Genomic DNA, 15,407 nt, shown 5'->3' on the forward strand with positions numbered 1-15,407 from the left:
ACTGGTGGGTGGTGGGGGTGCTGGGAGACATGAGTGGGGGCCTGGTGGAGGGTGCCCCTGGATGCAGGGGTGTGGGGGTGCTGGGAGACATGAGTGGGGGCCTGGTGGAGGGTGCCCCTGGATGCAGGGGGGTGGGGGTGCAGGGGGACATGAGTGGGGGCCTGGGGAAGGGTGCCCCTGGATGCAGGGGGGTGGGGGTGCTGGGAGACATGAGTGGGGGCCTGGTGGAGGGTGCCCCTGGATGCAGGGGGTGGGGGTGCAGGGAGACATGAGTTGGACATGAGTGGGGGCCTGCTGGCAGGTGCCCTGCACTGCTGGGGGGTGGGGGTACAGGGGGACATGAGTGGGACATGAGTGGGGGCCTGGTGGAGGGTGTCCCTGACTGGTGGGGGGTGGGGGTGCTAGGAGACATGAGTGGGACATGAGTGGGGGCCTGGTGGAGGGTGCCCCTGGATGCAGGGGGGGTGGGTGCAGGGGGACATGAGTTGGGCATGAGTGGAGGCCTGGTGGAGGGTGTCCCTGACTGGTGGGGCGTGGGGGTGCTGGGAGACATGAGTGGGGGCCTGGTGGGGGGTGCCCCTGGATGCAGAGGTTGGGGGTGCTGGGAGACATGAGTGGGGGCCTGGTGGAGGGTGCCCCTGGATGCAGGGGGGTGGGGGCGCTGGGAAACATGAGTTGGATATGAGTGGGGGCCTGCTGGCAGGTGCCCTGCACTGCTGGTGGGTGGGGGTGCAGGGGGACATGAGTGGGACATGAGTGGGGGCCTGGTGGAGGGTGTCCCTGACTGGTGGGGGGTGGGGGTGCTGGGATACATGAGTGGGACATGAGTGGGGGCCTGGTGGAGGGTGCCCCTGGATGCAGGGAGGTGGGGGTGCATGGGGACATGAGTTGGACATGAGTGGGGGCCTGGTGGAGGGTGCCCCACAGTGCTGGGGGGTGGGGGTGCTGGGAGACATGCGTTGTTGATCAGTAGTGCAAGGTGACATGTGGCTTGGCTGGGGGGCATGCCCATGGTGGATGGGCTGCCTGCGGGACATGAGCAGGGGTGCAGGGTAGTCCCCTGTGGTGTGGGCTGCCTGCAGGGGCCATAGAGGGTGTAGAGGGAACACCTGGGAGGACCCACACAGGCAATTCATGTGTGAAACTTCCCGCACACCCCTGAAAATCACGTACCCTGCTGAATTCGCGTGTGAGACTTCCCGCGCACCCCTGGAACACATGTACCCAGGACAATCGCGTGTGGAACTTCCTGCGCACCCCTGAAATACACGTACCCTGCTGAATTCACGTGTGAGACATCCCGCACACCCCTGGAATACACGTACCCAGGACAATCGCATGTGGAACTTCCCGCGCCCCCCTGAAATACACGTACCCTGCTGAATTTGTGTGTGAGACTTCCCACGCACCCCTGGAATACACGTACCCAGGACAATCGCGTGTCGAACTTCCCGCGCACCCCTGAAATACACGTACCCTGCTGAATTCGCGTGTGAGACTTCCCGTGCACCCCTGAAATGCACGTGCCCTGATGGAATCGCGTTTGAAACTTCCTGTGCACCCCTGAAATACACGTACCCTGCTGAATTCGCGTGTGAGACTTCCCGTGCACCCCTGGAATACACGTACCCAGGACAATCGCGTGTGGAACTTCCCGCGCACCCCTGAAATACACGTACCCTGCTGAATTTGTGTGTGAAACTTCCCGCGCACCCCTGAAATACATGTGCCCTGATGGAATCGCGTGTGAAACTTCATGTGCACCCCTGAAATACACGTACCCTGCTGAATTCGCGTGTGAAACTTCACGTGCACCTCTGGAACACACGTACCCAGGACAATCGCGTGTGGAACTTCCTGCGCACCCCTGAAATACACGTACCCTGCTGAATTCGCGTGTGAAACTCCCCGCGCACCACTGGAATACACGTACCCAGGACAATCGCGTGTGGAACTTCCCGCACACCCCTGAAATACACGTACCCTGCTGCATTCGCGTGTGAAACTTCCCGCGCACCCCTGAAATACACGTGCCCAGGACAATTGCGTGTGGAACTTCCCGCGCACCCCTGAAATACACGTACCCTGCTTTATTCGCGTGTGAAACTTCACGCGCACCCCTGAAATACATGTACCCAGGACAATCGCGTGTGAAACTTCGCACGAACCCCTGAAATACATGTTCCCCGCTTGGCGTTTGCTGTTTGGCAGCCCTGTGAACTGGTCCAGGGTTAGCGCAGACATTTGCGATGAATTGGGGATTTTGATGGCTTTTCCTTGCACGAGGGCGTTCTTGGGGGCGTAACTGGCGCTGCTGCAGGGTCGCTGCGCCACTCTGCGCCACGGCTAGTTTTGGAGGCTAAAATCCATGAATACAATGTGCGATGAAATGGATTTTATCGCACGCGGCTGGCGCAGTGTATCGCACGGGGACACTGTGCGCCAGCCGCGTGCGCCACTTTTGTGCGAAATTCTATGAATTACCATGAATATCTGTTCATGCAGGATGTTTTCATCAGATAAAAGTACACACAAACAGCTGTTTATGACAGGCGAAATGCTCTATTTTATTGTTGCTTCTTGATATTGGTCATTTTTGTATTTTACTCCTCTATTAGACAGAGGATGTGGAATCGGTGTAAGAAGCCACAGTTTTACTTGATGAGCATGTTTACAGACTAAGGGGAAACGAGATAAGGATACAAAAAATGTGTGTCTGCCTCTGCCCTGCACTAAGTATTTTGTCTCACGGGGTTGCACAGGAAAATCTGTACTGCCAATGAAAAAAAGAAAATATAGACTAAAGGAACAGGGGCGTCATTTCACCAAAATGCCATGGGTAGCGGAAGTGACATCGCATGACCCTTGACCTCTGATGACATCACAAGAAGTGATGTCATTTGACCCCACCCCAAAGTGATATCATGGGAAGCGTTGGAAAAAAACCTTTCACCGCTTGAAAAACAGGAAGAGGCATTACATAGCATTGTTCCTAAGCACACTACGAACAATATGGTTACAATATCACTATACTGTGATATATATTTCATACAAGAATGGATCACCATGTGTATCGTTAATATAAGTGTGTATAGGCCCATATTATCACATTACTGTGAATGCAAGCAGATGTCCATGGCCAAATGATAATGATGTGCTATTATATAGCACTTCTTAAGCACTTTATGTAGAACAAATATACATACAATATCACCAAACCTGTGTTGGTACTCATTTATCGCGACCTCAGAAGGATGAAAGGCTGAGTTGAGTTGTTTAAGAACAGACTAAATCAGTGACTCACCCCCTGAAGTGTGCCTGAAATAAACATTGAATGAGTGTAGCAATTGGTGTATAGAATTCTTGAGAGACAAATTATTTGGTATTCCCATTCTTTCTTATTTAGGGTCACTGCTGAAAGTGTTAGACTTGTGGAACCCCTGTTCTTTAAAAGGAACATTTTTTTAAGAGGCCTGAAAAAGAAAGCCAGACACTCCAGAAGCAAAGAGCCACATGGCACTGGCCAGAGCCCAGGACCTTGCATTAAAAAAGAAAAAAAAGAAAACAAGTTTTTTTTTTTTTTTTTAGGGGTTGCAAGGGAGACCACAGGGGTAGCCAGGCAGACATCAGGGGTCACAGTTGCAACAACCCTTGGAGACCTCTAAATGGCGTCCCTGTACAGGAATCTCCACAATTTTCGTCAGTGGCACTTGAAAAGTAATGATTTACATATTCCCATGTTAATTTAGAATGGCAGTTTATATTTGAACAAAAATGTGTTTGAAGCATGTAGCACTTCTTCAGAATACCAATTCAATAACAATTATTAATATCTGAGTATTAAAGGCACCGGGCATCTTACCTGGCTGGTAATATCCCGCTAGATAATAGGCCTGCAAACGAATAAAGCATGGACATTCACTAAGGGCTTTGGACCATTACAGGGTGGATAGCCCCCACCGGAGGCCGTACATGTTGTATATCACATTTCAATGCTCGGAAAGCATGATCTTTGGAAAATATGACTGCTAGACAAATAAATATAGTCCAGAGATTTCTTTTTATGCACAAAGATTATTCAAGCACAGCAGTCCAAGGCTACCCCCTCTGCCCGTGTACCCACGGTCAACCCCCTGGGAAGGCAAAGCGGATTTATATACTAACAACCTCTATGTACTTATATATGAAAAAATATCACGAGCAACACAAATTATAATAGCTTTATCAATATCACCTTTGGGTGTACCAGCAGCTATGGTCTGTACACCTTGTCAAACTTGTTAAACTCCCTTACTGTGCTTGGGCCTTTACCTCAGCCTTCAAGGTCCATAACACCCAGTATGGGCCTCAAACCAGGTCTGGAAAGCTTAATTAGCACCCTGGCATGCCGCACGATATGTAAGTAGTTTTTTCTTCTGTTTTTTCAAATGTGTTCCTTTCATGAAAGAATTGCAAAACTAAACAAAAGATATCTGCCATGAAAATGAGAAACAGGTGCTCGAGACTGAGCCCCTTTTTGCTTTCAATGATTGGACTAGAATGGTTGGAGATATGACCTTTGTGGAAGATTTGGATGACAGCAGGCCAACGAGGAGGCGACTGGCTGTACGGGGCAGGTGCCAGAGTTGGCCCCGAGGAAGCAGGGCGGGGTGAGAAGAGGTTTCAGGGGGGCAGTTTCGGGAGGGTGACAGTAGTAGAAATCACATGGGAAAGCAGCAGTCAACTCCTTCGAAAAGTGTGCCTTCATTGCCAGATTCAGGACACCATATGTGGGGGCTGATTGTCTGACCCCCCATGTCAGGTGCTAATTATAATTCTGAGGACATGACCACAAATCTAATCAGTGATATGTGAAACTAATGACCCATGCATTGTAAATAAATGTATGTGGATAAGGAGGTTATTGTTTAGGCAATAAGCCCAGAGACTGTGGGCCATTACCGCATAAGGTAATGCCGCTGGGTCCCATAGTTCTGTCCACCACTCCGAAGACTTCTTCATTGTGCCCGCAAATTCGACCACATCTGACCCTCCATGCAGACCTTCATTGTCTCCCTCTCCCGGCTGGGATCCTATTCAAAACTGCTTGCACCGTTTACCAAACAGTCTTGAACACACCAACATACCTGGGACCAGATTACAGAAACTTTGCACCGGTGCAAGTGCAAAGTTTGCACGGTATTAGCACTAGGGCAAAGTTTGCCCTATTTTTAAAAACACCGGGACTCATTAAAAAAAGTTGCAACATGACAAGGGCAGTTTGGCATATTAAAAGCACCAGGGCTAAAATTGCCCTGGTGCCAAAAGATACATTTTTTATGCATTTTTGCATCAGGCAAAGTTTGCCCTAGTGCTAATACCATTCCGTATTAGCACTAGGGCAAACTGTGCCCTGGTGCAAAAATGAAGTGAAAATGCCTCTTTTTTGCAGTAGGGCAATTTTTAGCTCTGGTGCTTTTAATATGCCAAACTGCACTTGTCGAGGTGCAATAGTTTTTTAATGTGTCCCAGTGTTTTTAAAAATAGGGCAGACTTTGACCTAGTGCTAATACTGTGCAAACCTTGCACTTTCACCGGTGCAAAGTTTACGTAATCTGGCCTCTGGTGGGTAAAAGTGACACCTCTTTTGGCTCTTGCACCGCCCATAGCAAATCTATCGAAAGGTTGGTGTCAAAGCTAGCCCGCAAAGCGCCACACAATCCTTCCCCTACAACATCCGACACTTTGGAACTCAGTGGCATTGCAGGATCAGTCTGCAAAACACTAAAAATGTCGCTCTTCCATCAAGACCTCCTGCATATCTAAATCCACATTTTTCTGCCCTTGCGTCAAATATATTGGACTACTGTCGAAAAACGCTATGCTAAAAGGTAGCTTGCACATGCTGCAAAGCTCTCCACAGTTCCCAAGCTAGGTTTGCGCTTTAGGCTATTAAATAAAAGGAAAGAAACATACAAGTCAGGGCAGACATGGTGGGAGGGAGTATATCTTTGCTTCACAACAACCAAGTGGGAAAGCCTCATATGTCGGTTGAAATGGAAGAGTGAAGCCAATCTGCACTCTTAAGGCAAACAGCTATGTTGTTTTAAATGGAGTGCCACTAAATAGAGTGTCCTCTTGTGAATAAAGAATGGAATAGTAGAATTTGGGGTATACATGGTGGAAAAATATGTTAATAAGGACAGCAGCGCAGAAACATAGTATTGCTTGCTGTACATTTTATTTGCCCTAGAAACACTTTTTGTATTAACATGTTGTAGTGTAACATCAGTGAAGTCACTAACTGAGATGTCATGGAGGATCAAATGTCATATGACATCACTTTCAGTGTTGTCATCAGGGTCAAAGGTGCCATTTTGATGAATTCACGTCACTAGCTCGAATGATCATTCTTCTTCCTCCGAGAACCGTGACCAAGCATGAAACCCTTACGACTCCTTCTGTAGGCTTACTCATGAACCTTTGCAGAGTACAGTTTGCCATCAGTCAGGCCTCGTTGATACCAGACCCACGGGTGCTCCTGGGTGTGGACTTTGAGAAGGCTTTTGACTCGGTGGGGTGGGCTTCTCCATAGGATATCATTGTTCAGACGAGATTTGGAGAGGGTTTCATGTCATGGTTTAGGCTGTTGTATGAGTCCCCAGACGCGGTGGTACGAGTTAATGGTGTGTCTTCCAGGGTCTTTAACTTAGGACGGGGCACCAGGCAAGCTGCCCCCTCCCTGCCTGTTGTTTACGCTGGCCATAGAGCCACTAGCCATCAAAGCTAGGACTGCGTCGGAGTGAGCTGGATTTACGTGGCCATGGGGGTCGGAGGGAGTTTCACTCTACACGGATGATCTCTTCATTTATATGAGTAACCCAGTAATCTCCAATGCAGTAGTGACAAACATTCTAGCAGACTATCAGGGGTTTAGTGGACTTAAGGTAAATAGGCAAAAATCGGTTTGCTTCAGTTTACAGGGGGGTACAAGGGGATCCTCAGGCAGTGCCCATACTCAATCTCAGTCTATGGCCACAAATATCTGGGCATCCATGTGAGCCTGAACCTCTCAGATATGCTCTGACATAACCTGCACCCCGTGATGGATACATTACTTGCAGACACAGTACACCGGAAATCCCTCCCACTGATGATGTTGGGTAAGACATCCCTTTTTAAAATGCTGACACTCCCAAAGTTCCTTTATGTCCTCCAGAATGCCCCATTGCCAATCCCCCAAACTGTTTTTGCAACCTTTGACGGCATACTCCGGGGACTTTTCTGGAGGTAAAACAGCCACCCATTGCACTCAAAACTCTCCAGCGTTCTGTATGTGAAGGGGGCATTGGTCAGCTTGCCTTCACAGGTACTACTGGGCGGTGCAACTGGGGGTAGTGAATGATCTGGGGGTAGTGAATGATTGGCTCCATGGCAACCCCAGGCTTGACCACATTGCGGTTGAGAAAAGCAGGTTGGGATGGAATTCACCCAAGCAAGTACTGTATGGGGATTGGAAGGGAACCACAGATCTACCCTTGTTGACAATACATATCCGGCAGATATGGGCAGACGCTCATCACCACATAGGATGGAGTGGGAAACCAACATTGGAACAGCCCCTCTGCAACTATAGGTATCTCCCTAAAATATGAATAAATGGCTACTTCGTGAGTAGGGAGGAGCAGGGAGTATGAGCCCTGGCAGATTTAGTGAGGGATGGGTGACTTATTCCATTCAGTGCGCTGCAGGACTTTTTTGAGTTACCAAAGACGGAAAGTTACAGACACCTGAAACTAGTGCTTGCCATAGGTTCTCAGTTCCCTGTCTTGGAGGAGGTTCTGAGGTGTTCCCCCCTAGAAGCCAATCTCTTACCAGACCAAATAGTCACTAAGGTCACTTTGACACCTTGTACCATATACTGATGGCGTTCAGGCCCCACAAGCTGTCCTGACTCAAGGAAAGATGAGAGAAGATGTCAGACCACGGGAGCCAGAGGAATGGGTAGAAACACTCATGTCCCCACAGGACAATCGAATAGCCACCAGGCTCTGCTTAATCCAATATAAAGTATTGCACCAGGCACATTATTCATGGGTGGCAATGGCATGGTGGGGGGTAGTGGACAATGACATGTGTCTGAGGTGCGGGGGTGTAGAGGGCAACCTTTTCCATATGTTATTGAGCTGTGAGCTGTTCCATATTTTCTGTGGAAAGTGCTTTTGTAGGCTATCCTCGGTCCTGGGGTCCCAGGTGCCATGCAACCCAAAACTGGTGCTATTTGGGATATGGGGGGAGGTGGGGTTTACCAGGTATGAGAAATTGTTCCTCTGTGTAACGCTGGGGTTGGCAAAGAGGCTTATCCCTGCAATGTGGGGCTCAGCAGAGTGATCAAGACTCACTCATGATCACCTTTCAAGCTCTTCTGATCCGCGGAGGTTGAAAGCTGTGCGTCTCCAGAGAAGTGGATTTGCAATGCTAGGGGCTGTCCACAAACATTTCAGAAGGAATGGGGCGCGTGGGTGGGGAGGGGTCAGAGACAGTTCTGTTACCCCCTTTATTTACTGTTCTCCGTGCACAAGGCTGAACTGTTAATTGATACAGGCTCCTCCCCTTGTAACTGTGATCTTGAATTCTATTTTAAAGTGATATTTTTGACACCATGTAACCAAGCTTTGGAAACCACGTGGTTGTCTGTTATGTGTTTACTTTGAAAACAATAAAATGTTATATAAAAAAAAGACTCCCTTTAGTTGCTGTCTGATGCTCCATGTGAACTGCTATAGTGCGCATGATGACTAGAGGAGCAAGACCACTAATCAGGAGGTCTCTATCATGGCTTTTCATCATGTGCACATTTACAGGAGCTTAGCAGTACCCATGACTGCGGCTATGAGATAAATCTTCGGAAATGAGATCTCTAACCCTTTGGGGCCATCTTGAGATGCCCTAGGCACTGCGCCCCCCCGCCCCCCCAAAATATGTTTCCAGGGTACATTATAACAGGCACACATGTCTTAATACCAAGTGCACTGGGCCACAAGCATTTTTTGTACAGAATGAAAAAGCTATCTTGACATATATACAGTATTATGGGTAAAAAAGATAATTGTGTTCAGAATCAGCATTTCAAATTCAATTTAGTTCTACGGAAAGTACTCTCTATTTGATATGCTGCCGCAAAACAGGACCTAATATTTTTTTTTCATAAAAAGCAACATACTTAATCCGGTGAATTGAACAAACACAATGGTAGATGTTTGGAAAAAATACCTTTGTTAGCAGAAAATGGGTTGAGTGATATAAGGAAGTATTTGCGAAAAGTAGAGTTAGAGAGTGGGTTCTTAAACCCGGAGAGTATTCCTCTGGGTGATAAGAATTCCATTAAGGGGATACTTGGCGATAACCTGAGTTCAGAATGCGAATACTAATTAAGGGACGAATTCAGTGAGAGAAAATATGCACCCATGGCACCCCCTATACCCTCGGCAGAATATCTAAAACAGGTGACCTTAAAGCACAATATAACGATTCTCACCCGGTTCAGGCTAGGACTGTTGCCTTTAAACATACCAATGGGCATATGGTCGTGTAGAGATGAAGCAGAATATGAACACTAATCTATGTCTATGTGAACAAGATTGCAAATCTCTCATGCACTTTGTGATTTGTTGCACTTTATATAAACATTTTAGGAGTATAACACTAGTGAAAGTGTAGAGGAAATATGAAATAAGTAATTATAGACCAGCTTTAATGTTGCAATCATCCACGCTCAGGAGATTTACCAGGATGGTAACCGCCCATCAGCCAGAGCCTAGTTAGGCCTGAGTGAAGAGGCTTCCTGTTGCCACTCCAGAATCAAGATGGCGCCACCCAGGAAAGGGCTTCGGGTGGCTGGAAAATGTGGGCAGTACACAGTGTGTTCTCGCCCAGTTTTCAGCCACCTGATGGGCTGAGTGCCCTTTTCCCACGTGAGGATTCACCTTTTAACATTGCCTGATAAATGTACTTGTTTTTCAGTAGTAGAATTTTCGATCTTAGCGTTAAGGAGAAGAGGGAATATTTGATTTTTTTTTTTATCCCGGAAAGTACAATGTATTTATTTTAAATAGTGATATGCCTGCAAGTGTGTCACAAATGGGATATTTTTAAAGATTTTTTTGCATGTATTGTATTTAGTTATTTATTACATTTTAAGGACTGCTATCATCTGAAATAAAGTTATTTTTCTAACAAAGCAGATCTCACTTCCAGACTGTCTAGAGTCAGTTAAGAGGAAGCACATTTCTTCGTACAAACTTCGATCTTTAACACATTCGTCAAAATTGAAAGGGCAGGTTGTCACCTAATCTCTGTGGAGAGCAGTTGTACAAATCATTGTTTTGCATAGCTGGCCTTAACCATTCATTGACAGTAGTCTCAGTGGAGCCCAGAATCACTGTCCTAATAATTAGCCTGCTTTGTGCTGATCTCGCTGCAGGATGCTTTTGAGAACAACTGCATCGATATGCATCACATTGTGCCTGTCTCTTATATTTTTTCAAAACTATCAGATAAAGACCCAGTTAATGGGACGGTTAATTGCTGAAAACTGCTCGGGAAGCCTTTTCCAAGTGTTAGGACTATTGCACAGGTGCTGAGCTTGGATGGACGGATCCAAAGGGAAGCTCTACCAGGCTCCTGAGACAAAGCAGATAATTGTTCTTCAAAAAAAGGCTCCCATCTTCTGCTCTCTAAGTTGTCAGTTCATTTAGAGGACATCTTTGTTGCGGCTCAATGGGAGTTAATAACCCTCAGCCTCATTTTTATGTGCCCGTCTAAGGATCCAGCTTCGGTTCATAGATTAATGACACAGAAAGATAATCGATGCCGCTTGCAACGTTGCAATAGCTGACTTCCGCCAGCTAATTGAAAATAATTGGTTAAGATGTACTTTTTTAATGTTTTGATATAAATCCACTAAGAGACAGTTTCATCGTTCACATGGATAGCAATACGTAGCACCTTTCTGACCACAACTCACACTTTGTAATTAACATAGGTCAATTGACAGCACAACAAACAATGTAAGTCAAAATTAATCAATGTGGATTGTTTTGGTAAGAATTAGTTGATGTATTGTGATGTAATGTGAGCGGTCTTGTATTGCTCTGTTCTGCTAGTATTGCCACAGAGGCACCACCAAGGGATATCCGAGGGGGGCCACGGTCACCCTTATAAAAATGCTGCCTCCCCCACAAGAACGCCTGCCTCTTAGAGTCAATGAATGCAACTTTGGTGTGCCACCCCAAGATTTTAAGTGACATCATCAAGCTACTACCACTATGAAAAATGTCTGGGGGCACCATTGAGTATTGGTGGTCTCGCTTCACATGGCTCTGTAAAAAAAAGGGGGGTCAGTAGTGGGACAGTGGGAGAGGCAGCTGTGAAACCTGTTGTGTTGATGGGCGCTAGTCAGACATACTCTTTTTATGTGTAATAATTTGTTTTCTATGGCTTTGGCAGAGTGACTTAGAAGTATGTAATCCATAGGGAAGAGCCCATGATCTGATAGACTACAGCACTTTGGGTTTGGTTAGACACTGAATTGGGGAGAGTAGGATAGGGCTAAAAGGAGAGCTTAGTCAGGCTTTGTTTAGTGTCGATGAGCTACTGGCTAGTCCTGTGGTTGTTGTGGTGTGTGTGTGTGTGTGTGTCTGTGTGTGTGTGTGTGTGTGTGTGTGTGTATTTCAATAGCTCACACTGCTACTGTCAAACTCCCTCCCTTCCCTCTCTCTCTCTGTCTCTCTCTCTCTCCCTCTCTCTCTCTCCCTCTCTCTCAAATAGATCAATTGCATCCTATGTGCAACAAGACACATGTCTGTGAGTTGGCAGATGAGGGGAAGGGGTAGTATGGAAAGTTAACTCAGTTATCCATGAGCTACATGCTGAGGGTTATGCGAGGCAAGGACCTTTGTTTCAGAGAAAGGGCTACTTGAAATGTAATGGCCGCAGCCACCCATTTTGCCTTTATGTGATACTTTACGGGGTACGTAAGGGTTAATTTCAAAACACAGGAGTATGGCCAGTTAGTAGTGCATATTTTACAAATGAATCGGCCACCAGGATTGTGGGATGTATACTTGTACATCATTTGACTAATGGGAGCCCACTGTTGAGGATAGGTCATGGAGAGAATTTAGATTCCAGCGGGATGTTTGTCAGGAATGTGCATTTTACCTTGTTGCTCCCATGTTTCCAGGGCGCAGTCCACTGAGCACATGTGCACTATGCTTTTTCAGCATGGATCCTTTAGACCGTGGAGCCTAAGGAACAGAGCTCACTTGTGAGACAGAGTTAGCATTAAAATTGGTGTTTACAATAAAATCAAAAGAGCTCAGGATTGGCTACCCCCAATTGTGGGGACTCTTCTGACACAGATTTAATTCCTGACAGGGCAAACTAAGCCCTTCATCCTTCCAAGGTTGACGAATTGAGTACCTTTTAAAGGAGCAATTACAACACTCATTAACACAGTGCTTTGGAGCAGGAGGCATCCCACATAAAACAAGGCAGAACATTTTTATATTATTATTTTGTGAGTGCCAAGCCACTTCTACCTATGCCCCTAAATGACTCTTTTCTTTACTCGACCCCCACTTTAAGAAACTACAGGTGATGGGGCGGGGGGTGAAGTACAATATAAGTTTGAGGTGTAATGGGTTTTATCTGCATTCCCACAATGCTTGGTCTAGTGACTAGGCATACAGCAGTAAGTCATAAAATAATCCTTAAAGTACATGTTAACTCACTTTAACTATCCCCAGGTTAGCTCAAACACAACCTTGTCAGATGTATTGTTGAATGTAGGTATGACAAACTTGAACACACAAGCAGTTTATTGTTATAGAGCTCAACCCCATGTTTGTCATATCTTCAAATTTTACAAATGACATAACACTGTAAAATATGTTCAACTTTAAAAGACTGTGGCCCCCTCACCCGAGCTTCCATCAAAGGTCTATTACAATGGCCCAGGGGATGGGACAGCGCGGCAGGTGATCCTCCAAGGCCTGCGAACAAGTCAGGTCCCTCGTGTCAATCCAAACCTCCCCTGCAACCAGCAGAATCGAGGTACCATCCAGTGAGGAAGTGAGACCAACCCGGACATGGACGTCTCAACGTTCTTGCCGAGGCCTCAACCTACCTGGCATAAACCAGAAATCATGGCTCCATGAGGCGTGTTCTATTGGTGCCCACAGAAGCCATAATGAGGGACAAGTAAACTTTCTGCTTTCCAGATCAGTGAGACTGGAGCAACTTGCTCCAAGACACGATAGTGCATTTTTGAAACATTCCTCACTGTTGTCTATCTGGGATTCAATTCCGCAGCATTTGTCAATACGTAGCAGCGGCATAGCCCGGATTTGAACTAGCTAAGTGGAACAGTGCCCAGAATCGGGCTGTCTCACTACTATCTACATGTGCAGGAAACCTATTGTCTATGGGCTTTGTCCTTTCAGTTTCCCAACTGCGGCCCTCAAATCATCACTCTTTGCTACAATGGCATGTCTGCAGCAGCAACAGAGGATGCCCCCCTGAGGGGCCTTGCGTTACCTGCCCCGGCTTCTGTGTTGAACCGTTACCAGCTTGTGGGGGAAGATCAAGGGAGATTTACCAGCGACCATCTGCTGGCTACCATCAGCCCCTGACCCCGAGTAACTGACATGATCAAGGTGTGAAATGTAATAAAAAATAAATAAAAAGATTTTGGGAGGAAATGGGCAGGGGATATTTGTGATATTTAAAGAATATTTATTCAGCAACAATTAGCAAAACTACTAGCTGCATGTTGAAGTAACTCATCAAACTGGCCCACATTGGCCAAAAAAGTAGCCCATTTTGACTGGCCTACACTAGCATTTTGCATTTTTGGTATGGGCATTGCCCTATTGCCCTATTGGCCACTCCGAGCCTGGTGACACATCCCTAATGGGCGAGGGGGTATCCACCCAATGGCCCCCTCACCCATTATGGAGGAGCCGAGGAGGCAGCCCAGTGAAACACTGAGCACTCCCTCAGCTGCTTTTACCAGCTGAGCGAGTGCTCCTGGGCTGGCTGAACTGTCAAAGGGAAACACTGTTTCCCATTGAAAGTTCAGTACCCCGGCCGCACATGCTCACTGAGCCAATCAAGGCTGGGGGCGTTTTGATTTGCCAGCCTTGCATAGCTCATTGGAAATGCTGGCTGGGGCTCTGCATTTCTATATGTGCGAGGGGAGCTCTTGCGCCTCCTCGCACATAAAGACAGAGCAACCTGGAGCATGGCATTTCAGCACCCACGTGCAGAAGGAATGTTTATTTATTTTTTATTTAAATATGTATATGGATGCGTGTATGCTTGTGCTATGGGTGAGTGTATGGTGATGGGCGCTCATATGAATGATAGAGTGATTAGTGTGTGAATGTATGTGTTTGTGTGTGTGTGTTTGTTTTAGTCTATTGAGCTAGTTTTGGCGAGTTGGGGGTAGATGGGCGAAGGAGGGTTGTACAACAAAGGCATTTTAAAAATGCTTTTGTTGCACAATGCCCCTACCCACCTGCCAAATTCAGCTCTCCTTCGCCTGCGCTGTGGAGCCAAGGGAACAGAGCTGGTATTATTTACTGGACATCCTTCATAGATACCATTCTTTCCCCTTGGGCCCCCCAGGCGCCCTGCATACACACATAATCGCGTTGATTGTGCAAGTGTGTTAGGCACTGTGAGGCCCAGGGGACAGGGACGGTATCTTTTTACTGGATATCTATCATAGATGTCCAGTAAAAAAAATACCATGCCTGCCCCCTGGCCCACCCAGTGCCAATTGCAAACTGTTTGGCTCTTTTTCCATTTCTTTACTAAAGTATGCTCTAATATGCAACATTTTAACCCACTATTTAACAGTCGCCATGGAATTTTTGTGGGTCCAGCAAGAATAATGCATTGATCCTGCACATAATAATAATGTGTATATTCAAAGAGTGATTAATGTTGACCTATGGAATTGGGGGTTGGTTGTTGTAAATAATAGCATCAAAATGACTAAAAGTACTTATGAAAGCTGAAGGCTATAATCACAAAAATCTAGAAAGGCACGGGTGATGGAGTACACACTAGGCCACCGATCTTAAAGAGAAAACAAAGATGGCAGCGCGACATACATGCGCAATGATGTCACTGCATATATTAGCGTGATGACGTCATCGCACACCTCAACAAAAGTCCACCATCTTGAACGCTGATTCAGATTGCGGTTCAGCATTTTTCGAGAAAGGGACAAGCGGATCCTTTTCAAACAACTAAAGGTAAGACCTGATGAGGAGCATCCCTAGACAATGTGCTCTAACAAGTAGAAACTTAATAAAACCCTAAAATAGATTTTTGCTAACTTTTCCTAGGTAATTCAA

Source organism: Ambystoma mexicanum, chromosome 6p, assembly GCF_040938575.1.
Source record: "Ambystoma mexicanum isolate Mex_15411 chromosome 6p, UKY_AmexF1_1, whole genome shotgun sequence".
Taxonomy (NCBI): domain Eukaryota; kingdom Metazoa; phylum Chordata; class Amphibia; order Caudata; family Ambystomatidae; genus Ambystoma; species Ambystoma mexicanum.